The following is a 25,238-nucleotide window of genomic DNA, read 5'->3' as shown; positions in this document are numbered from 1 at the left end:
AACCTGGGAAAGAGGAATGGATGTACTATCTCGAAGTTGGGGAGTTTTGTTCTCATTTCATTTATATTGTTTTTGTTTTCTTTACTGGCACTTTTTTCTTCTATATTCATGATTGACAGGATATTTTAAATTGTAAATTATATTTTAAGTATCTTATCTCCATTAAATTTTATTTAACTCATAATTTTTGCAGAAAATATGCTGTATATTAGGATTGATATGCTATAATTAGGATTAATATATACAGAGTGTCCCCCAAAATATATATATATATACACTTTAACAGCTGATAGCTCAATTTTGAAAATGAAGTGTATTTTAATAAACACTGCCTTTATAATTATTCAGTGTGTGTGCGTACATTTTGGGGGGACACCCTATAGTTAATAGTTGAAAGCTTACTGAGTCTGTGTATGTGTTTCCACCTATTCCTCCCATTTTCCTGAAATGCACCAGCCCCATCTTGTGCTCCCTGAAAAGCTGCCTAAATCCACCCACACGGAAGCAGAGCAAAGCTAGCATTGCTGCTCAGGGCTAAGAACCTTGACATTCAGTACCGCTGCCCCGCCTAGGCCTCTACCACCGGAGGCAGGGCCTGCAGCTATCTGAGGTCTGGGATAAAGTCAAATCCTGTTTAACTATAAAGACACAGAACTTCAAACTCTGCAGATATCCCTTTCCTGCCATCCATCATCCGTCTCGGGACCCTTCTTGTGGCATCCCAGCATGACTCAGTTGCTTAAAATTTCTGGGGAAATGGCAAAAGTCAAGTGGTGTTAGCAGACTGGAATCAGCAAAGGCAAGCAAGACAAGCTTGTAACACTTCTGGCCTTAACCTTCAGAACTAAAACAACTACTTCAAACACTTCCCCCTCCCCAGGCTTCTGCCATGGAAACCACTCAGAGATGCAGAAACGTTGTCTTTTCCATCTCCGGAAAAGCAGAAAATCAAATGGGAATAGAATAAATTATCTCCTGATTTACGGGTTGAGCACTAATATGCAGCAAGAGTCCTTTCTTGGAGTCTGGAGGTGTATAATCTGCCTCAGCGTCTTGCACAAGGAGATTTTCTGCATGGAGATGAGGTTGTGACATGAACATTCTTGGTCATTCATTTAGGAGCATCTCTTCTTATTTCAGGAACTGGGCACAGGGAATTATAAAAGCATGGTCTCTGCCAAGCTTTGAATCCTATAGGGGAGAGGGAAATGTAAAGAGATAAGTAGGTTTTGGTACAAAGCAATGTTCTTGACAGCAGGCAAATTTAGCAACTTCAACATCAACCAGCAAAACTCAAAAGCATCTTTAAAGCTAAGGGGCATTGCTAAAACATCTCAATAGCAGGCTCATGTTTGTCTTCTATTACAGAACCTACATGGTTGTGAAACATTTCTCTGCCTTTAAACAGATGTGTGGCCTCGGCTTGTCCAGCTTGTCCACTTAGCAATATGGTTATGGGATACCAGTGATGACAGCAACTAAGAATGGAACCCAAGCAAGGGTCAAATTCTTGCACTGCTCTTTTCTAGCTGTGAGTTAATTAATTAATGTCTCCAAGCTCCTGATGTTTCATTAATAACCATGAATCATAATATCCATCTCAAGGGGTTGTTACTAAGATTTTTTTAATTGAAATTTACCAAGCACCTGGCACAGTGTCTGTCACATTAGGTTCTCAACAAATAACCTCTACTTTCCATTTTTCCCTTCTCTAGTTGCTTTATATTTAACAACTAGAGGCCTGGTGCACGAAATTCGTGCATGGGGGGGCGGGGGGCGGCGGGGAGGTGTCCCTCAGCCAGGCCTGCACCCTCTCCAATCTGGGATCCCTCTCACAATCTGGGACTGCTGGCTCCTAACCGCTCACCTGCCTGCCAGCCTGATCGCCTCCTAACCGCTGCCCTGCCAGCTAGATTGACGTCTAACTGCTCCTCTGCTGGCCTGATTGCCCCCAACAGTCTTCTCCTGCAGGCCTGGTCACCCCCAACTGCCCTCCCCTACTGGCCTGATTGCCCCCAGCTGCCCTCCCCTGCAGGCCTGGTTGCCCCCAACTGCCCTCCCCTGCTGGCCCAATTGCTCCCAACTGCCCTCCCCTGCTGGCCTGATCGCCCCCAACTTCCCTCCCCTGCCAACCATCTTGTGGCGGTCATCTTGTGATGACGTGATGATGTCGCACAAGGGATGATGCTACCTAGGCTTTTATTACATAGGATTGGTTATAGAATTTTTCAAATGTACACAAATTTAGAAGGACTATAGCTAATGAATCCCTTTATAGTCATCATCAGTTTTAAGAATTATCAAAAAATAAAAAAATAATGTGAAAAGGAAATTTATATTCATTTACAGCTATAACAATTCAGGCATTGATAATAAAGCAGCAGCAATATGATTGCTTTAAGGTAACCTAGGATAATTGATATAATTGTCTCATGGTAGTAAAAAAAAATCTCAAAAAAACTTTCCAATATTTATTTTTTAAAATCCACGTATAAGTGGACCTGTGCAATTCAAACCCATGTTGTTCAAGGATCAGCTGTAGTTGCTAAAAATACCATTATAGTGGCCCCTGTTGCCTGCAAGAGATATGTTCCAACACCCTCAGCGGATGCCTGAAACCATGCATAGTACCACAATCTATATATCCTGTTTGTTCGTATACACACAGGGGTGGGCAAAAGTAGGTTTACAGTTGTAAGTTGCACAAAGTACAGTTTATTCTTGTATTATTATTCATTAATTATTGTATTATCTTCTATACGCACAACTGTAAAACTACTTTTGCCCACCCCTGTATATACCTATTATAAAGTTTAAGTTATAAATTAGAGAGATTTATAACTGCACTGTAAGAGATTCACAATAACTAACAATAAAATAGAACAATTATAACAATACTAGAGGCCTGATGTACGAAATTCGTGCAAGGGGCCCAGCCCTCGCAGCCGCAGATGCTTGCCTTGGCCCTCACAGGCCCAGCTTCTACCGCTAATATGCTAATTAGACCATGATGAATGTGATCTCTCTCTCTCTCTCTCTCTCTCAAAATATCTTATTGTACTCTGCTCATCCTTCCTGTGATGATGTGAGGTGCTCATGTGATGAGATGAAGTGAGGTGAATGACACAGGCATTGTGACATAGCATTAGGCTAGTATAAGGGTTACTTGAACACAAACCATGCCAGTCAATCTGATAATCAAGATGGCTACTCAGTCACTAATGGGGCGGGCAAAGGGATAATTTGTCCATACACAGCTGGACAAAGGGATAATTCACATTCCAGGTGGGACAGATTGAGGTAGTGAGAGCTTTTATCATGCTACTCAGAACAACCATTTAAAACTACAAATTGTTTATTTCTGGAATTTTCCATTTAATAGTTTTGGACTACCATTGACTGTGGATAACTGAAGCCACAGAAAGTGAACCCATGAGTAAGGGGAACTACTGTTTTTATTCTGTACTTTTATAGAATATAAACCTTTATTCATGTGCTTACACATACGCATATACTATGCAATGCAATCCCAATTTAATGCATCTATCCCAAGATAAAATGCATCTTATCTTGCACCTTTAAGTAACTGCAATTTTATATCATGTAGATTATTCCATCAAATTATTTAAGGTATTAACCCAACCCAGGATAGATAGAGTTATTGGCAAAAAAACAACAACACACAAAACAAAACAAAAAAACAACAACAGTAACATGCTCCCTTGATTGTGTCCTAACATATGGACAGAGTCATGACACCTTTGTTATAGAAAGCATGAATTATCACTTTCAGTTCTATATTTCTTTGGAAATAAATAAAAACTTGAGGTTTATGAAAGAACAGACTCTTGTAAAACTGGAAATTATACAAGAGCTTCCTGCATCTTCTAAAGATATCCTGATTATCCAGTCACCCATTCAGCTCAGGAACAAAACCAGCATGGAGCAGTGTTTCTCGAAGCACCCTGTGCTTACCTGCCTCACAGCACTCACCACACTGGCCAAGTGAACTATTAACCTTCTAGACCCCTCAGACCATGAACTCTTCAAAAGCAGGGGCTGTGGTTCATTCATCTCTCTATTCACAGAGCCCAGCACAGTGCCTGGAATACAGTAGGCACTTTGCACATGTTTGTTGAAATCTAACTATGGTTTAAGCTATTTGATTTTAACTATCCTTTAGCTTAAGGTGAATTGGGCCTGATATTTGCCAGGAGCTCCACTGGGCTGGAAGAGAGAGAGTTGAGCTGCCTGTTGTTGGTATAGCTGATTAAAGCAACAAGCCAAAAATGAAAGAGTTAAACCTCTAATCACTGACTGTGATGATATAAGCAAGAGTCTGAAACCAAAACAACAACAACAATAACAACAAATAAAAAACAACACTGCCTCCCCCTGTTCCATTTTCCCCCATGGAATAGCACGCTGGTTGAGGGTCATATGTATCAGCACAGATGTGGAGGTAGTCTCACTATTGAGGGAGCCCCAAACAAAAGGCTCTGGCAGTCTTAAGGACTCTGGGCTTGAGAGAGGGTGTGGGAGACGGCTAGGAGTGGAAAATTACTGGGTCGTGAGTCAGAGTGGGGAAAGGTGTCTTCAAAGTTCCTTCCTCCTGATGAGAAGGTCTCCACAGAGGCACCTGGAGGGGACTCCTGGCCAAGGCCTCAGATAAAAGACCGATAGGAATGAAGGAAGCAGGGCTTGGAATGAACTATACCAAGAGCATGACTATCCGGGGGGCCAGAGTCCTTGACTGCACCTCCCTCCAGAGACTGGAATGCATGGGCTGTTACCAAACCAAAGTCCATGTGCCCCACTCTTTGAAAGGCCAAAATTCAAAACATCTGAGTTTGGAGTAAGGAAAGGTTTATTGTTTGAAAAGGTGCCAACTGATAAGATGGGAGTTCTAATTCTCAAATCTTACACACTGGACTAGGTGACGGGTTGTTAAGGGGTTGGAGGAGTAGGTATGCAGAATAGCTGGTGGGCAAGTTTTAACTGGAGGACCTTGGAACTTGGCCATTTATGGTAAAGGGACTAAATCTTCCTGGACAATAGGCCCTTGGCTTCTGGAAGGATTCCGGTGTTCAAGTTCTGGTCCTTTGGTTCCCTGGTTGGAAGGGGGAGCGCATGAGACTGGTTCTGGGCACAGTTGGAGATCAAAGTTCTCTCTTCTACACATGCATGACCTGCAGTGTTGGTCTGTTGTCTCTGAAAAGCAACTCGGAATCTCATTAAACAGGATAGGACCATTTGAGTTGGTTCTGCAGTTACATGGGGAGGGCAGCTTTCCCTGTGAAGCCTTCTAGATTTAAAAAAAAAAAAAAAAGTCTCTGTAATCGTGTAAGGTCAGGCCTGAAAAAAATCGCACACAGGTTTTTAACCAGAAGCCTACTTCTTCAACATTAAAAGCCAAAACACAGAAACAGTGAACTAGAGGGGGCATGCTCTGCTTTTGCTGTTGAGAAACGAATCAAGTTAGGGAAAAAATAAGGGGGTATTTTCCCAGTCTTACTGCTAAATTATCAACAGAACCTGAAGCTTGAGAAAAAACAATAAATATATTTTTGACCTTTGAACTTTCAAACTTTCCTGTAACTTTTTGATCCCACCTTAGACATTACATAGATTATCATCAGTATGATATGCATTGGTGTCTGGATTCCAGTCCAGCATATGGTCTCCTTAAGGAAAATTTCTACATTGAGACAGGCCAGGAAGCTAGGACAAGTGGAACAGGGAAACTGACAGCTGAACAAACTGGCCGAGCAATTCACAGCCAGACACAGAAGGTCACTTCCCTGGAGAGAACATCCAGGCCTCAGTTGTATTTCAGGTTCAGGCCCAGAAAAGCAGCGAAACCAGGTGGGCCACACCAGGACCAGCAGCAATAACTAACGACCCCCTGCCCTGACACTGACCAATCAGTGGAGACCACGGCCCAGAATGAGCACACCCTGAGAACTGATGAATATTTTGCTGAAACCCTCCCCTGAGACCTCCCATAAAATTCCCGCCAATCAGAGAGAAATAAAAGCCTCAAAACAAAGGATCCAGCGTGTACACTCTCCCTCTGGGGAGCAGCCCCTGACTTTCTCTTTCCCCTCTTTCCCCCCACAGCTCACGTCTTCTAAACGCTAAGGGACCCCACAAGACTTGCAACTGAGGGAGCAATAGGCAGTGGTGGCTTGTCCCAGGCTAACCCCCTGACCCTGTCTCCACAGTACCTTTTCTCTGACTTCCCAGTGAGCTAAGGCAGCCCAGTCTAGGCTCTCCTGTTGCTTCTTCTGTGTTAAGCCCTTTCTGGTTTTGCTGTCCCCAACTTTAATAAACATACCCTCATAGTCACCTGGAATTACGTTATGAAATTTTTCCTACACAAAGTAAAAAACCCACACACTACCGGCTGGCCCTAGGCAGACCTACTCAGGGCCAGGTCCCCTGTCCAGGAAACAATATCATCTCAAAAAGGAGGCACAGGCTCTCTCTCTTTTACTTTATTCATTCCCAAGGCAGAGAAATTTAAATCTGGGTGAAAGCCAATGAGCAACTAGAGAGTCTTGTGGTGTTACTAAACTGAAAGAGTTCATCTCCCCCAGGCTAGCAGAGTTAAACACTAGACAGTGGAGAAAAAAAAATTGCAGTGGAGAAAGATTGGTTATTTTATCATGAATGGGGCCAACCAAAATAATGGGAAGTGAATACTCAAAAGCCTGAACTCTTTGGCCCTAGCTTGTTTGGCTCAGTGGATAGAGCATTAGCGCACAGACTGAAGAGTCCCAGGCTCAATTCTAGTCAAGTGCTTGTATCTCGGTTGCAGGCTCAGTCCCAGGCTCAGGGAGAGTGTGGGAGGCAACCAATTGATGTATCTCTCTCACATTGATGTTTCTCTCTCTGTCTCTCCTCCTTGCTTCCACTCGCTCTGAAAATCAATGGAGAAAATATCCTCCGGTGAGGACTAACAAAAACAAAAAACAAAAAAAGCCTGAACTCCCCAATGGCATGTAGGTAACATTAAATATGTGAAATTGCAAGACACCGTGGGTTGGGTGTCATGGTTGTCACCGTGAGTTGAGGATCATGCTGGGAACTGATTGGTCAGAAGTGAGGTAAGTGTAATGAGTCATTTCTTCAGGTCTTGAGGATGGTCTGCTCTGGTGTCCCTCTGTCTGGTTTGATGAGAAAGTAGACTGGAGGTCATTCCACCGTAGGGCTCAGGAGTTGAAACACAGTTTAGGTTAAGATGTTATCTTTAGCCAGCCAGAGGTCTGAGCCATCATGACCATTAGCCAGGTCGTGACCATGTCAGGTCACCTACTGGTATGTGCTGCCCCAGGGATTACAGATTATCTGGGGAAAAGGCTAGGTCTCGGGGGGTGGAGGGGGGGTATATCTATAGAGAGAGAGATAAGATTTCTAGAGCTAGAATTTATAACTGAATTTAGTCAAAGCCATAAGAACCCTCAGAATAAGTGAATGCAGATCCTTGGTCTTTTTTCCCCCCCTTCTTGACTCTTTGCTCCAGATCTCTGTGACCAGAAAGAACAAGAGGACATGGGTAAAATCCACAGGAAAGAACCACAGTGCTGGCTGCTGGACATAGAAACTTAGCTTTTAGAGGAGAGGGCAACAGAAATTGAGATTTGTAAGTTCAGCTCAGTTAATACGAGTGGCAGATTAGATAGAAATGTGAGCTCCTCTTTGGCATTTTATCATCATTATCTCATAAACTCCCATGGAGATACTGCATTTTGTAACTAGGAAACTATGACTCAGAGAACTTACAGCTATTTGCCACTACTTATTGGTGGAGACAGGATTTGAAACCAGGTCTGCCTGGCTGCAAGGTCTCTACTCTTTCGGTCAAGCCCAGCAGGGAAATTAAATAGCATTCTCTGAAAAATGGCTATACTCAGCAGAAGTAGCTACCTATGCTGTTGTAAGGGAAAACCTCCTAACCAGGAGAGTTCTAGGACTGTGGGAAAGTCCTCTCTCTTTTTCTGGAGATCCCACCGAACTAGAAACCTTTCCCCAACTCACGCATTTCTCTCTGTGACTCCAACTTTCTTCTATTTTACTGTTTATTAAACATTACTGGTTTCTCGCCCTGGACCGTGTGCTCTCAGTGGTTAGCATGTCAGCCCACCCACTGAAGGGTTCCATTCCTAGTCAAGGGCACATGCCTGGGTTGCAGGTTCATCTCCAGCCCTGGTCAGGGCACGTGCAGGAAGCCACCAGTCCATGTATCTCTCCCCATCTATAATGTGGATACTGGCATTATTATTCCCATGCTGGAAACAAAGGCGTGGAGATATGAAGTCACACTCCTACTTTGTGGCAAAGTGAAGGTTTAAAACCATATGATTTGAGCTCAGTGGTTGAGCATCTACCTATGAACCAGAAGGTCACGGTTCGATTTTCGGTCAAGGACACATGCCTGGGCTGCAGGCTCAGTCCCAGTAGGGGGCATAAAGGAGGCAGCCGATTGATGATTCTTTCTCATCATTGATGTTTCTATCTCTCTCTCTCTCTCCCTCTCCCTTCCTCTCTGAAATCAATAAAAATATATATTTTAAAATAAATAAAAATAAAACCGTATGATTTTGTTCTAGAAATCAAACATCTTACCCACTGCATTTCACCTGATTAAGGCAGGTAAGGAGGGAAGTAAAAATGTTATCTCCTAGGCCAGTGATGGCGAACCTATGACACGCGTGTCAGAGGTGACACGCGAACTCATTTTTTTGGTTGATTTTTCTTTGTTAAATGGCATTTAAATATATAAAATAAATATCAAAAATATAAGTCTTTGTTTTACTATGGTTGCAAATATCAAAAAATTTCTATATGTGACACAGCACCAGAGTTAAGTTAGGGTTTTTCAAAATGCTGACACACCGAGCTCAAAAGGTTCGCCATCACTGTCCTAGGCCATCAAATCCTAGTGTCAACAAGAGGGGAAGCCTGGAGAGAAAAATGGATCAAAAGCGAACTGTCATTCTCTGAAGAGCATCAGAATTTCTCTACATGGTTGAGAGGAAGAGTCTTGGAGATTAAAGAGCAAGCGTATTGTTCTTCTTACCCTGTTGTTAGTTTGGAAAGGCTTGGTGGAGCCTCCTTTTGGAGCATGTGCATTTAAAGTCATTCTCCTGGTGGAGCCATTGCATGTCCATCATCCATGCTGTTGGATGATCCACCTACCCTGAAATTCAATTCCATATACCCACATATCTCACTGTTTAGGGCTGCTCTGGGGGAAAACAAAATTCATTTAAGATTTGCCTTCGATTTCAAGGTATTTAAGAGGAGTACACACATGAAACCCACACGAAATAGAGACGAATGGCCAAAATTAGTGTATAAATAATAAGTGCAACAATACTTCAGGGAAGGAAATGTCAACATGAATCAACGCAGCTTCAGGGTAGCCTCATTCCTCTCTGAGCCTCATAGAACTCATCCTGGTTGTGTGGCACTTAGCATTATTGTCTTGCATTGTGGCAATCTGTGTACTTACCTAAATCCCACTACCAGATATTGAGTTCTTCCACCAGGGCAGTTACCACAAATTTTCTAATTGGGGATATTATATTATCTAGCATAGTGACTTTTTAAAAAAAACTAAGCCCTCCAAAGTGCTTCTTGAACTTATCTAAATTGGGGCTAGAGCTGAGCCTTCAGTGATAGATTGATTTGTAAAAGGAAGCGAGGAAAAGAATAAACTAGGACAACAGCTTCATCAAAAAACGGAAAGAAAAGGTAAGCTATTTCAGACCCAGTGGTAGACCAGCAGAAGGTTGCCCAGGGGAGATAAAATGAGCTAGAAAGGCATCGAGAGTCATATTGTGAAGGCTAAGCTGTAAAATTTGAACTTTCTCCTACAGGCTGGTGGCTTTGACTCATGCAGACTAGAGGGATTTTTTTCTTTTCTTTTGGACTGACCCTGGTAGTTCTTATGTTTGCAAGATGCCCTTAAGCATTAACCATTAGGAAGCTTTGGAGAGAAAAAAAAAAAGAGTTTATTGCTTATGGGCTCTAGAATTTACAAAGTATGCCTGGGGACACATAGCCAGGATAGCTTAGTCTGGTCATGAGACTCAGAGACTGATGAAGAGACAGCTAGAGAGATAGAGATAGAGATAGAGATAGAGATAGAGATAGAGATAGAGATAGAGATAGAGATAAAGATAGAGGTAGAGGTAGAGGTAGAGGTAGAGGTAGAGGTGGAGGTGGAGATGGAGTTAGAGACAAAGACATAACAGTGACAGTGACAGAGACAGCCAGGCTAGGGGGAATTTGAATCTTCTGGGAAAGTTGTTAAAATCCCAGCCCAAGCGTCTCCCTCCAGGGAGCATGCCCATGCCAATCCCTTCCCCCTCGCCTTCCCACACAGGCACATGTCTCCTGACCTCTAAAGAACCAGGAGAGCAATGGGCAGTGGCAGCTCATCCCGGGCTAACACCCTAACCATGTCTCCAAGGCCTCCTTTTCTCTGTCTTCCCAGTGACTCAGTCTAAGTATTTTTGCTGAGGTCAATAAATTCTTGCTTGTTTTTCTACCAAGAAAAAAAAAAAAAAAGAAAGAAAGAAAGCAAGAAAAAGAATCCCAGCCCAGAGAAGATCAGATAAGTAGGGCATTAAGCAACCATGAGTATTTTGAAAATTCTTCCTGGATGATTTATACACCCAACTGTTGCTTTTGGCAATGAGAAGCTTTGAAAAGAAAAAAAAGTGTAACAACACCTACAAAAATGACATAAATTGAATTGTTAATTAAAATGTTTTTCCAAAGTGAAAAAGCTTTGATCTGAAATATACTTTATGTTGCCAAGTGTACAATAGCCAATTTAAAACTCCTGGTTACAGTTACAGTCTATTAAGAGGATTTATTTAGTCAAGACACCTTCAAATACTTTTATTTTGACTAGATAAAATAAAATATTCTATGGATTTTTAAAATAAAATTTTTAGATGAGAAAACTACTATATTCCCATCATAGAACTTTTGGAGACTACTGACATGTGGGGAAAATATCACTCCAAATCCCACAACACAGAGATATCCATTATAATATGCTCACATAATTATTTCCCTTGCCAAACCTGCTTCTCTTCCCCAGGCTCGCTTAAAAAATGTGTCCATCCATTTACATATATATATATATATATATATATATATATATATATATATATATCCTATTTTTTTTTTTTTTTAGAGGCCTGGTGCATGGATTCGTGCACAGGGGGGGTCCCTCAGACTGGCCTCACCTTCTCACAATCTGGGACCCCCTCGAGGGATGTTGGAGGCCTGGTACATGGATTCGGCCCAATCCCTGCAGGCCAGGCTGAGGGACCCCACCGGTGCATGGCCCTCTAGTATGCATATAAGATCTTTGGTTAATCTCTTCCCACCCTCCCCAATTCCCTCTGAGATTGATCAGTCTGTTCCATGTTTCCATGCCTGTGCATTGAGAGTCTGCCCCCTCGTGGTCAGTACACATCATAGCTACCAGTGGAATATATATATCTGCAGTTAAGCAAATTCCATTATGATACAATTGGCAGTTGATACCCATCCTCCACCCAGCCACCATTTTTATTTTATTAACCTTGCAAAACTATTTCTCTTATACTAAACCATTTAATTTTTGGACTTTGCTCTTAGAATTATGGTGAGGTTTCACATACATATTTATTTTTTCTTAATAGGATAATGCAATTTGGCCCTCCCTGCTGGTTTTACATAGTGAAAGACATGCTGACCTGGAAAGTTTGCTTCTCTTACCTCACTCCATAGCTCCTGCTGTCATCTGGCATCAGAACAATTCTCTAATGGTCCCAAGTCTCGAAAACTTCTTGAAATCTGATTCTTCTACCTCTGCCTGAAGGCCCTTTCTCTTCTAAGACCTCAAACCAGGGTAACAGGCAGACAAGTTATGTAAGAGACACCACACTTTTCTCTCCATTCCTTCTTCCTTCTCCCACCCACTCCACTTTACCCCAAGAGCCCACAACAAATCTACTTCTTCAGTTTCCTTCTCAGTACAAATCAACTCAGGTAGATATATACATGTGAACTCATGCATTCATCAGACACACCCAAATGTAAATCCTCGTTTAGCTCAGCCAAAGACCCAACTCTGCCCAAGTCTAGGTAACAGGATCATTCCCTAGAAGATGAACAATAAGAGGATGGGCTTCCTGACTAGTAAAGATTGCCCCTGAGTCTTTTGTTTTTCATAGCCAATATTTGAAAAACATGATTTGTTATTCAAGAGGAGTTGTCAGGATGCTGGCTGGGTTGGTTAGAGCATCATCCTGATACACCAAAGTTGCTGGTTCGACCTCCGGTCAGGGCATATTCATGAAGCAATCAATGAATGCATAAATAAGTGGAACAACAAATCAATGTTTCTCTCTCCCAAATGAATAATTTTTTTAACAAAAAGAGAAGTTGTCAGGATGTAGAAAATCATTGCTCAATTTATTTGGCAACAACGATGGCCACTATGGTTTTATGCAATTTTGATTTTATTGTGTAATCCTTGTTGACACAGTGTTTCAACCAAATAACTGGATTGCAAATGCTGAACAGGAAAGCACCCACAAGTGCTTTCAATGGTTATCAATCACAACAAGGAACCAATCGGCAACATGAAGAATATAGCTTGAGAAACACACCTTGTGTCAGCAGGCAAGAATAGGAAGCAGAAGGAAAGCACAGTGCTGCTAGTGGAAGCACTGAGGAGCAAGCTGCCCCCTACGTTGCACAATATCCTAATAGAGAAGCAACTTGATTCTTGAATTTGAGGTCCTGAATTTACTAAACTGTGTGAGAGATTCCCCTGTACATCATGACTTCCCTATTCAGGCCTTAGCTTTGACTTGTCACTTAGTTGAAATACATTATTTAAAAGATTCATAGAAGTTCTATTTTCTGAATCCTTGAAAATGTGTTACCCTAACACATGATCTAAAATTAACTCACTATAAAATATCATGGCCACAACCTTTTCCCTCAAAAAGTCTTTAGATGATTCTCCATGGGAAAAGTCAGTCTGATTCTTAATACCTTCTAGGTAACATTTTCCATCTCCCTCCCTCCGCCCCCCCCCCCCCCCCACACACACACACACTGGAATGTTCACAGTGTTTTTGCTTGTTTTGTTGGGTTTTTATTTTATTTTATTTTATTTTATTTATTTATTTATTTATGTTAAAGTATTACAAATAGTAGTACATATGTCTCATTTTTCCCCCATTGACCTTCCTTGGCCTCCCCTACCCCCCTGCACATGCCCTCACTCCCACCCCCCAGTGTCTTGCATCCATTGGTTTTTGATGGGTTTTGTTTGTTCATTTGTTTTTGTTGGTTCACTTTTGTACCAGTTCAGTATCTACTATTGTCTTACTAACTAGTATGCAATTACTCCTACTGAGACACTCACCTTTGTTGAGAGAAGGCTTTGATAAGCCTGAAAGGTGAAGAAAGGTTTAGCTCCAGGGCCCCTGGACTGATGTGATGGATCTAAACTTGAGATACATTGTGCTTAAGAGAAGGAATGTGCTGGCTGCTGAGAGAGGAGAGGTAGGAGGCTCCCAGAGCTCCGGTATTGGAGGAAGCACAGAAAGGGAGGTTTAGGAGATGTAAAAGCCAGCTCAGAAGCCAATGAAAAAAATAGCCATTGAAAGCTATCCCTTAAAAAAAAAATGTTTGCTGAAAGGATTCTTGCAGGAGGGGGCACATTTATTTTACTTCTTTCCATGGGTACATTTATTATTTTACCAAACCATTTGAAAGTCAGTTGCAGACACCATGACATTTTACCACACTTACGTATGTCCCCTAGAAACTAGAACATCCTTCTGCATATCCACAATACTGTTTTCACACCCAACAATTCCAGAAATATTCAATACCATCCAATATATGGTTCTTATTTATTTAAGTCTTTCCAAATGGCCCAGCCAGTATGGCTCAGTGATTGAGTGTTGACCTATGAATTAGGAGGTCACAGTTCAATTCCCCATCAGGGTACACGCCCCAGTAGGGGGCATGCAGGAGACAGTCAATCAATGATTCTTTCTCATCATTGATGTCTCTATCTATCTTTTCCTCTTCCTTCCTCTCAGAAATCAATAAAAATATATTTTTTAAATGAATAAATAAATAAATTTCTCCAAATGTTCTCCCCAAAAAGATCTTTTATAGACACACACACACACACACACACACACACACACACACGCGCGCGCACTCCATTCACGATCCAGTTAAAAATCACACATTGTTTGTCACGTCTCTTTACTGCCTTTAACCCAGACGAGTATTTCCTTTATGTATTTTTCCTAGGGGGTGGGAGGTCGGAGGAATGCCTTGTCTATTAAGCAACTAACATCTTAAAAAATAATATAAGCTAGTTATCTTGTAGCTAACAGTCTGGATTTACCAGATTTAGAAATGGCTAAATAGTTTGTGAGGCCCAGTACAAAATGAAAATGCATGGTGCTCTGTTCAGAAATTAGTAAGAATTTCAAGACAGTGAAAACAAACGATTAAACCAAGCATGGGTCCCTCCTAAGGGTGGGCTGTATTTGATGGCACTTGCCACATGCCCATGAACCTGGCTGAAGCCAGATTTTATCTTCATTATTTGATTCAGGGTTAAATATTTTTGCCAAAACGACCACATAGGTGATGTGCACCTTCCATTACATCATTTTAGGAGAAACACTCAGACTTGTTTATTTAGCTCAGGAAAGTTTTCTTCATAGTATTTTGACCAGTGCTTTGATTCCAATTAGTTCAATTTCATCTTCAGGAACACATATCATTCTTAGGATGATTTCTAAAGTCATTTGTGTCTCTCATCTTCCTTTTTGTATTTTTCTTCACCCTCTAGGTTTTGGAGGCCTCATCAATCTGTCCTTCAAATTACTGGCTCAATTTTCAACAGTGTTATATTCTGCTCTTTACTATCACCCTCCAGTAGCAAATGTAAATTCTACTATTAAATTTTAGCTTTCTATCAACCAACTGTTTCATATTCTATACATCTCCCCTTTCATCTCATGAACTTTCTTTTCAACCTGTTTTTCTTTATAAACTTTCTTCTCTTAGTAAATAGAGGCTATATATTTCTCATATCTTATAGAAGATGCTAAAACACGTTCTAAATTTTTTTTTGTTCCGAAAATTGGTAGCTTTTAGAAATCTGAGATTTCAAGATGACGTCCCCTTCCCCTCATTTTGCAATATTTTAAAAATATTCCATGTTGTGCTGGTTCTTATTTCTGATCACTCATCTTTAAATTGAAAGAGCTAGCAGCATGTGGTTCTCAACAGAGTATTCAAATTTTCCCTGGCACCACTCCCTCCGAACGCCCTTCTCAGACTACAGTTGTTTGGAAGATTGATAGCACAGTTTTAACTCAGCTCTCTGTATCCAGGAGATGCTCATCTAGTTTACCAACTAAACTGAAATAGGATCTTTTCCTAGTCACCTTTTCTAGAGTTTTGACCCTGGGTTACCTTTAAATGTTAATTTCTAGCCACTTTCCAAGAATTAACTGCCTTGTCTTCATTTTAAAATATCAGTAGCAGGCAGATTCATTGAATATTTATCAAGAACTTAAAAAATAAAGTCCTCCCCCAAGGACAAGCTTAGAGAGGAAGGGAGGGGGAGACAGAGAGAGAGAGAGAGAGAGAGAGAGAGAGAGAGAAAATTAATTCGTGCGGTAATTACATTACTGCAACATGTACGAGTCAACGTTTATTTTTAAATTGCTGGTGCACATCATACATACCAGCTGGTCAGTCAGTCGGACGGTTGGATGTACGTATGGTCAGTTACTTAGCCTTTTATATATATAGATTGTCATGTACCATTCAGGCTTTAGTCCTTTCCTGTAACCTACGAAAGATTGGGGACATTTAATACAGGAATATTGTGCATATACTAGTACAGTCAAGGTTGAACACCAATAAGAAAGAATTGTGTTTTGCTTATTGTTTTTATTTGGCATTTGTACTACTGTCCATAGAATGAAAGCAGATAGTAATATATTAAGAGTGGGAGCCTGAGCTGGTTTGGCTCAATGGATAGAGCGTTGGCCTGCAGACTGAAGGGTGCCAGGTTCGATTCCAGCCAAGGACACATGCCTGGGTTGCAGGCTCGGTCCCCAGTAGGGGGCATGCAGGAGGCAGCCAATCAATGATTCTCTCTCATCATTGATGTTTCTATCTCTCTCTCCCTCTCCTTTCCTCTCTAAAATCAATAATATATATTAAAAAAATAAAACAATTTTTTAAAAAGATATTAAGAGTGGGAGAGAAGAAAGGTAAATAGAGGAAGTTGGTGGCAGCTAGTCCAGGATGTAGCCACTCAGATTAGGAAAGAGGTAGAAAAGAGGTAGAGAAGTTATGAAAAAGGAACTGTCAGGCAAAAAAATTACATCCCTTAAACAATGCAGAAAATGCTTGTGACCCTAAAACTATTCCAGCAGTTTTTCAGCCTCTTGGGAGGTAAATGATGGGGATGAAGATGCCTATCAGCAGGGTAAAAAGTTCATGTTTGTCATGTAGAGAGAATCTATATATATAAAAGCCCAATGACCAAACAGCAGAATGACCAGAACAACAGGTCGACCAGTCGCTATGATGCACACTGACCACCAGAGGGCAGACGCTCAACCAGACGCCCCTGGTGGTCAGTGCACTCCCACAGTGGGAGCGCCGCTCGCTGACCGGGATGAGTGGCCCTCCCACAGCGGGCCAATCCCGCAGGCCACGCCCCCCACCAGTGCATGAATCCATGCACTGGGCCTCTAGTAAAATTATACTAAACCATCTAAGCAGTATTCAACTTGTACAGAAACCTCTCTTAACCAGCACCTTTCCTGCTACAGTCAACCCATTCCTGGTTCACATCTCACCCTTATACCATGGTCCTCAAGCCAGGACATGCTAGTGGCCTTACAGTCACTAACCAATGACAGGCCCTCTTTTGTGTACTCAATTTACAAGACACCAGCAGTGTGGAAATTATAGTGGATGGCAACTTATATAAGAGTTAGGCAAATAAAAAGCAGAGAGGTTAGGAAGTCAGTACAGAATTGTTTTATAATTGCTCAAAGCAAGCTCCACAGGCATCAAGCCCAAACCCAGGATTTCTGAAAAATGTCCATTCTTTCTTTGGTTCTGCAGCAATCTAAATGCAGTATTCTAAAACTTAAGGACCAAGTGCTAAGTTTAACTATCAAAACAACCTACACACAATAATGTAGGACAAAAACATAGTCCATAAAAGGAAAATTAATTACAGAAGTAAATATACAGAAGAACACTTGAACAGTAGTCTAAAATACTACCCTACACATTTTTCTTCTGAGAAGTTCTTGTTTAACTTAGTAAATCTTCCACCATCAAATTTGTCTATGGCTTATTGCTGGAAGAAAAAACAAAAATATTGAAAGATGAACGAATAAAATGTGAAGCTTTCTGAGGTCTTAAGTGGAAAGAAGCCATAGTGTGTGTTGAAGTCCATTAAAATGTAAAATCTGAGAGAGAAAAATATTTTGATATTCAAAGCTTGGCTTGGAACATTGAAAGACACAGATTGAAATAAAAGGACATAAAGTATATCCAACAACATTAAATTGGAATATGTGTTGGATTCGTTTCTAGCCAAATAAGTAAAAAGTTTGTAGCATTGCTAAGAAAATACAGCCCTGGCCTGGTAGCTCCGTTGGTTAAGAATGAAAGAAATTTTTTAAATAAAAGAAAGAAGATACATAGTGGGTTGATGAAAGGGCCAGCACCACCCTTCCTCCAGGACATGAGTTGCCTGCTTGATGGGTGGGGTGGGGTGGGTTGGGGACATATTTGGTCATTGAAATTCAAGGTAGGTCTAGAAATACCAGAGCTGAGGAGATTGTGTTTAAACTCTCCAGAATGTAGCCACAAGCTTGCAAACCTTGAGAAAGAGTTCTGTGACCCACATGCACTTGAGCTGTAGAGTAACAACAACTGAGGGAGATGTTTGGGGAGATGAACCCGAAGGTAGTCTCACTGTTTGGCACACACTAAACCAGAGTATCTCTAAGTCCCCACTGCCATACCTGAGGGCTCAGAAGGACCTGAGAATGAGCCAAAGGACCCAATAGAATCCAGGTCTGCATGAAGAGGTGGCCAAGAGTATCAGAAATAGCTGGGTGCCTACCAAAATGTGTGTTCTTGTTTCCATACCAAGAGGTGACACCCTGGCTGAAGGGTGCATTCCCCAGCCTCTTGAGCATATACTAGTAGGTATGGCAAGATGTGTGGTTATTGCCAGTAGATTATGAACAGAAATGATCAAGAAGTAGGAGTGCTGCCCCCATACTTCTTCTGGCTGGAAGAAAAGACTCCAAAACCATCGACTTTCAAACTGTAGACCAGGAGAAATCTATCAGACTGCAGCTGCCACCTTCACTCCATCTGAAGATGTTCAAGACAGACATATAGAAATCTTGACCGCCTGCCTTCCAAACTCAGAAACCGAGATTATACTGGTAGTCTGCTTCAATCATTAACCTTTGTTTTTCTTTTGTTTCCATAGAGATGCCTCAGATTAAATGCTCGATTGCTTGCATAAATAAATAAATAAATAAATAAATAAATAAATAAATAAAAGACTCCAAGCCAGGCCAGTGTGGTTCAGGGGTTGAGCATTGACCCATGCACCAAGAGGTCACTAGTCTGATTCCTGGTCAGGACACATGCCCCAGTTGCAGGCTCAATCCCGAGTGGGGGGCATTCGGGAGGCAGCCAATCAATGTTTCTCTCATTGATGTTTCTATCTATCTTTTCCCCTCTCTCTAAAAATAAAAAAAACATATTTTTAAAAATAAAATAAAAAGATAGCATGCTTGAAAGAAATAGATTGAATGAAAATAACACAACAGATATTTTTAAAAAGACTCCAAGCCCTAGGATCATAGTTCCTGCATATAGTTTGACAACCACAGTGAATTCACTGGGGATACATAGGATATATTAAATATTGGCAGGAAAGTGTAATATCAGTAGAAAACACTATAATGAACCAAGAGTGGTATTTGAGATACTTTCTGAGACCCTCCCAGTGGATGCTTGAAATTGCATAGTAGCAAACTCTCTATACATTTTTCCTATATGTGTACAAGACTAACAATAACTACTAATAAAATAGAACACTTGCAACAATATACTGTAATAAAAGGTGAATGTGGTCACTTGTTTCAGGGGAACCCTTGCTGAAGTCTTCGTATGGGCTCAACGTTTTCTGGTCTAATACGTTGCTGTCAATAAGAACAAGTTTTCTGTTCACACCTTCCACAAATGTAATGCCTGTTCCTTCCTAACTAAGCACTTATCATGCACTGTGGCTATAACTTTTGATTTTGAGGTGTGACAGCAAAATTAGCAAGAATTTCTTTCTCCTTCTTCACAATTAGACAGATACAAGATTGGCACTTCCCATAGATCTCAGCATGTGATTTTTTTTTTCCTTATTAAGTTGAGAACGTTCACCTTTTCACTTAAAGGAAGCACTTTACAGCTTCTCTTTGGCATATTCGAATTGCAGCATCACTGCTCTTGCACTTTGCGGCCATTATTAAGTAACATAAGGGTGACATGAACACAGGCACTGCGGTGCTGCAACAGTCGATTTGATACCTGAGAAGGCTACTGAGTGACTCACAGGCAGGAAGTGTATACGGCGTGCAGATGCTGGACACGGGGTGATTCACATCTTGGGCAGGATGGAGCAGGATGGCATGAGATTTCATCATGCCACTCAGAACAGCACACAACTTAAAACTTATGAATTGTTCATTTCTGGAATTTTCCATTTAATTTTTTTTAAAACCATGGTTGGCAGTAAGTAACTGAAACCATGGAAATCGAAACCACAGATAAGGGGGTATTATAAATTTTTGAGGAAAACATAGTACTACCCAGGACACTGAGCAAATTACTACTATTATTAAATTGTCCCTAACTATTTAAAGGAAGCGTTAGATATTTCTTTTTGCCTGCAGCCCCAAGAATACTATATTGAGATTCTAAGGGCACTCTGAACCAAGAAAGATTGGGAACCTCTGCTTTAGGAAACAATGGGACTACAAGATAAAAGGAGGCTGGGTTCCAAAGTTCCTACATGCAGGAAAGCCACCTACCAGTTAAGAACTCCCACACTGAGTTTGAATATCAGCCAGAAATTAACTTCTGTTGCATTAACCTAGGAGCTAGTGATGACTTAGAAGAACTTTTAATACCATAACTTGTGGCCCAACATATGGATTTTTGCAGCTGGAGCTCTGAAGCTGCTAACAAGGCATGCATGACCTTGCCCTTTGGGGCCCTGAAACCACCTGCAGGGCAAGCAGCCCCCTGGGCTGATTGTGCTGTTTAGTAAATCATACTTCCTGTGCAACTGATAAGCAACACTCCTTGTACTGGAACTGCTGGATCCAAGGCCTTTGTTCTGTGGAAAACAGTATGGAGTTTCACTAAGAATTAAAAGTGGAATTGCCTTTTGACCCAACAATCCCACCTCTGGGAATATATCCTAAGAATCCAGAAACACCAATCAGGAAGAATATATGTACTCCTATGCTCATAGCAGTTATTTACAATACCCAAGATCTGGAGACAGCCCAAGTGCCCATAAATAGATGAGTGGATAAAAAAGATGTGGCACATTTACACCGTGGAATATTATGCAGCTGTAAAAAAGAAGGAACTCTTACCCAGCATGGATGGACCAGGGATTATTATGGCAAGCAAAATAAGCCAGTCAGAGAAAGACAAATATCTATGACTTCACTAAATGTGGGACATAATGAAGAATATAAAAGGACAAAATAGAACCCGAGGCATGGATACATGGAACAGACTGACAAATGTCAAAAGGAAGGAGGGTGCTCTAACCGGTTTAGCTCAGTGGATAGAGCGTCAGCCTGTGGACCGAAGGGTCCCAGGATCGATTCCAGTCAAAGGCATGTACTTTGATTGCGGGCACATCCCCAGGAGGGGGTGTGCAGGAGGCAGCTGATCGATGTTCCTCTCTCATCGATGTTTCTAACTTTCTATCCCTCTCCCTTCCTCTCTGTAAAAAAATCAATAAAATATTTTTTTTAAAAGGGAGGAGGGTTTGGGGAAGACTGAATAAAAGAAGGTGAAGGGATTACATACATGTGTAGCCCATGGATACAGATAGCCGTGTGGTGAAGGCTAAGGGAGGGGGAGCCGGGAGCTGGTTGGAGGTGGGCAAAAGGAGGTGGGAAATGGGGGACATCTCTAATAGTGTCAACAATAAAAAAATAATAAGTACATAAAATAAAAACTATGTTCTTCTCTCCCCTCCCCATTCCTCACTCCCCACCTTCCATCTCAGAGGGTGTCTTTGATTCATACTGAGGGCTTCGTTCTGATTTGCAAATCATATATGAATAAAACTCTTTTAATTTCTTTTGGAGTTTTTGTTAACACTAGCATTACCCTAACTAATACACCAAGTGTGTAGGAACCTAGACCTGAGGCCAAGGGCGGGAAATGTTAACAGTGGATTCCTGCACACCGCAATGAGGACAAGAAGAGAGAGGCTACATTCACCGGAGGCCACTAAGCAAAGAGAATGACTCACAGAGTAGATGCCCTTTATCCAATATCAGGTCATGCATAAGCCCCTGAAACTAAAATCAACCTCAAGGAAAAGGGAGAAGGATAAGGAGGAGGCAAAGGATGCTAAGGATTTAGTCCAAACACCTTAAATTTGGCATTATAAAATGTCTACCATCAGTGAATAAGTGTTTGGGTGCTAAATTAATTATACCTTTTGGGAAAGAAACAAATTTACACTATATACATTGCATTCTGGAAATGTAAAATTTCAAACCCACCATATATTGTATATGTTACAGCAAGGAAAGAAGTACAGAGGCCGCTGTCTCTGTTTCTACAACTGGTCACGCAGCTGAAGATATTCATGATTCTCCACCTCCTTTCCATGCCCCCCTTGCTTTGCATCAGCATTTCAGCTTATTGGGGTTCTTTGTCCATTGGGTATGGACCCTAAGTTCCTGGTGGTGCTGCCTAGATGAGGTGACGGCACTTTGGAATCCATTTCAATAGGACATGGTGATATAAAGAACTCCCCTGAGCTCCTTTTATTGCTTCCTTCTCCTTCTGTGGAACAAGGTTGATTCCATTCAATAGTCAGGCTCAATCACTCTAACACTATAATCCTATTCTTGCCCATCCCCTCCCCTCCTCCCCACAAAAAACAACAACAACCCAATAGAGACCATGCAGCAATTTTATATTCCAATTCCATGCAATTATTATTGTGTCTCTTGGTGGAAACATATTTCCTCCCTTGTTCGCTGAAACTTCTAAACCAGTGGAGTCCACATTCATGAAAAATTGGTACCCGGTGTAGGGTAATGGATGGTAAGCAGCCCCAAACCACAGGTGTCTACTATGGAAGTAATAAAAACATTTCACAGTCAACACCTCCGTGGATCCTCCTCTCAGCTTTGGTATAAGTTTTGCTGTTCATTTCCTTCCCAGATATACAAACCCTGCACAATTTAACCTCTAGAGTTCCGGGGAGCGCTATCACACTCCTCCTGTCTTTCCCCAAAAGTGCCGGGAGCACTATCGCGCTCCTTCTGCAGTGTCACTATTAGATGCTAGTAGTTCACTCTTTATTGACAGATGGCACCTAAGTGCAGATTACTTACGATGCCGAATGTTTGTGGTTCTAAAATTGACCACTGGCATTTATCTGCCTAATTTTCATATTTTTTTTCCTGCTGTAAAATCAGCAAAAATGCCTTGGCAATTTTAGCATAGTTCCTAGGATATTGGTTGGCACTCAAAGGGTTAAAGGAGGCAAGGTTCATCTTCATCTAATTCAGTCATTTTCAACTGAGGGTAATTTTGCCTTTTAGGGGAACATGGTAATATCTGAAGACATTTTTGATAGTCACAACTTGGGAGTGGGGGTCATACTGGCATCCAGAGGACAAAGACCAGGTGATGCATAGGAGAATCTCCCACAACAAAGAATTATAAGGGCCAAAATGTCATAGTGCTGAGGTTGAGGAACCCTGGTCCAATTAATTTGTTTCTACGTATAATTTGTTTCCCCCACTAAAATGCAAGCTCCATGAGGGCAGCAACTTTGTCATTTACCATTCTATGCCTGGACCATGGAAGTCAACAAATATTTGATCACCAAATAATAGATGAATAAGTGTCTCGTAGTTCACATCAGGCCTTTTTATATACATGACGGCGTCTGAACACCAGGCTCCAGAGATTGGAAGGGTAAGGTGGAGAAGGGAGTAAAGGATAGCCGGACTACAGTATTTGGGTAGAACAACTTCCTTGAATGCACTAATGCAGTTCTCTTCTCAACATGGCACAACCAAATGTTCATTATTTTCCTTCACTTTTATTTTCTAACTTGAAGGAAAATGTGCAATTTTTACAATGTCTTCAATTCCTTCAGTCATTAAATCAGCGATTCTTAACCTGTGGGTCGCGACCCCTTTGGTGGTCGAACGACCCTTTCACAGGGGTCGCCTAAGACCATCCTGCATATCAGATATTTACATTACGATTCATAACAGTAGCAACATTACAGTTATGAAGTAGCAACGAAAATAATTTTATGGTTGAGTCACAACATGAGGAACTGTATTTAAAGGGCCAGAAGGTTGAGAACCGATGCTAAATGATATTATTATCCCAGTACTGTGATAGGTTACTGAACAAAATTATGACTCAGGACTTGTGTTTAACAATTTGCACTGAGGTTTGGAGTAATTGTTTTGTATCCTTTCTAACAATTTTTTAAATTGAGTCTATTGGGGTGACATAGGTTAATAAAATTATATAGCTTTCAGGTGTACAATTCTATAATACACTGTCTGTATATTGTACTGTGTGCTCACCACCCCAAGTCAAGTCTCCTTCCAACATATTTCCCGCTACAGGAAATAGGTTGTCTTTCCTTCACATCTCCCCTTAACATTTCAGCTAAGCTTGGGAGAAATACCAAGAGAGAAGAGTGGGTGCCTAGGCCCCACCTTTGTGGAGGCTTGTCCCGCCCTGGGTCCCCTCACTATACCTTCAGCACAGCTCTATTCTAACCTTTTGTTGGCCGTGCCCCACCTAAAATCTCTAAAATCCTGATGTGCCCCCGCCCCGTCCCCGTGACGTATAATTCTTATTATTCAAAAAGTGAACTCCTATTCACGTGGAGGAAGCCTAAAAGGCCATTAACTTGGTCTAAACAAGCTTCCAGAGAACATGACATCCATGAAAGAGAAAAATAAAAGAATGTAAGGACAGTTGAAGTACTGAGGAAGAAATCACTAAGAAATTGTTTTAAAAATAATAATATGAAGTGATATGAAAAATAGCCATTTCAAAACATAATAGAGAACTGAGATGCATAAACTGTCATAATATATATTTATATACTGTATATTAGGCCCCTAGAACCATAAGAAGTGAAAAAAATCACTTATAATAACTCATTCGCGAATTGCCCCCCTTAAAAAATCAAATTGCCCCCTGTGGGGCGTGTGCCCCACGTTGGGAACCACTGCACTAATGGCAACCTCGGAGTGCCTGTGTATTTGTATGGCTCTGTCCCTTCTTGGCTGTGGTAAGGCATGCTCTTGTTATAAAACCACTGGCACCTGACCCACAAGGGGGGCTCAATAAATGCTTAGTGAGTGAATAAAATACCTTTTGCCTACTTCACAATGTCACCTAGGGCACCCTCCGCCAACTTCACAATGTCACTCAAAGGCATAGTGCTTGCCTACTTCACAATGTCACTTGCAAAGGACTCTGCACCGAAATGGGGACTTCACCGCCCTGTCCGGATCACTCTCCAGTGGTGACTCCGGCCAATGAAGAGAAAAGCAAACGATCAAAAGTCTCGAGCTGCAGCAGATGGCTTTGGGTTAAACAGCCTGGGCTGGAGGGGCGCTAATCCCGGAGGGATCCGGGACCTGTGAAGACCTGTCCGGAATGGCCAAGAATCCCAGCTGCGCGTAGGCAGGGGCATGCTCGGGGTGCCTCTTCCCGCTGCTGCAGAGGAGCGGCCGGCCCTGGAGACGGAGGCTAGCGGGGTTGGCCTGAACTGGTTTGTACCAACCTGGGGCTGCAAAACTGCCGACGAGTGCAGAGAA

General features: G+C 41.6%; 1 long non-coding RNA gene across 1 annotated transcript; it reads right to left on the bottom strand.

Annotated features, from left to right (window-relative positions):
• Window positions 1–1,052: 1,052 nt before the first annotated feature.
• On the bottom strand, window positions 1,053–25,190 carry LOC106696253. Its single transcript, XR_001347176.2, has 3 exons — window positions 24,790–25,190; window positions 15,807–15,913; window positions 1,053–1,191 (listed from the first exon to the last, which is right to left on the bottom strand). It is a non-coding gene; the product is annotated as an uncharacterized LOC106696253 (long non-coding RNA).
• Between the last annotated feature and the right edge of the window lie 48 nt (window positions 25,191–25,238).

The sequence above is a fragment of the Myotis lucifugus genome, unplaced genomic scaffold (assembly GCF_000147115.1).
Source record: "Myotis lucifugus unplaced genomic scaffold, Myoluc2.0 scaffold_10, whole genome shotgun sequence".
In the NCBI taxonomy this organism is placed as follows: Eukaryota; Metazoa; Chordata; class Mammalia; order Chiroptera; family Vespertilionidae; genus Myotis; species Myotis lucifugus.
Note: the sequence above shows the minus strand (reverse complement) of the source record. Positions and strands in the feature narration are given on the sequence as shown.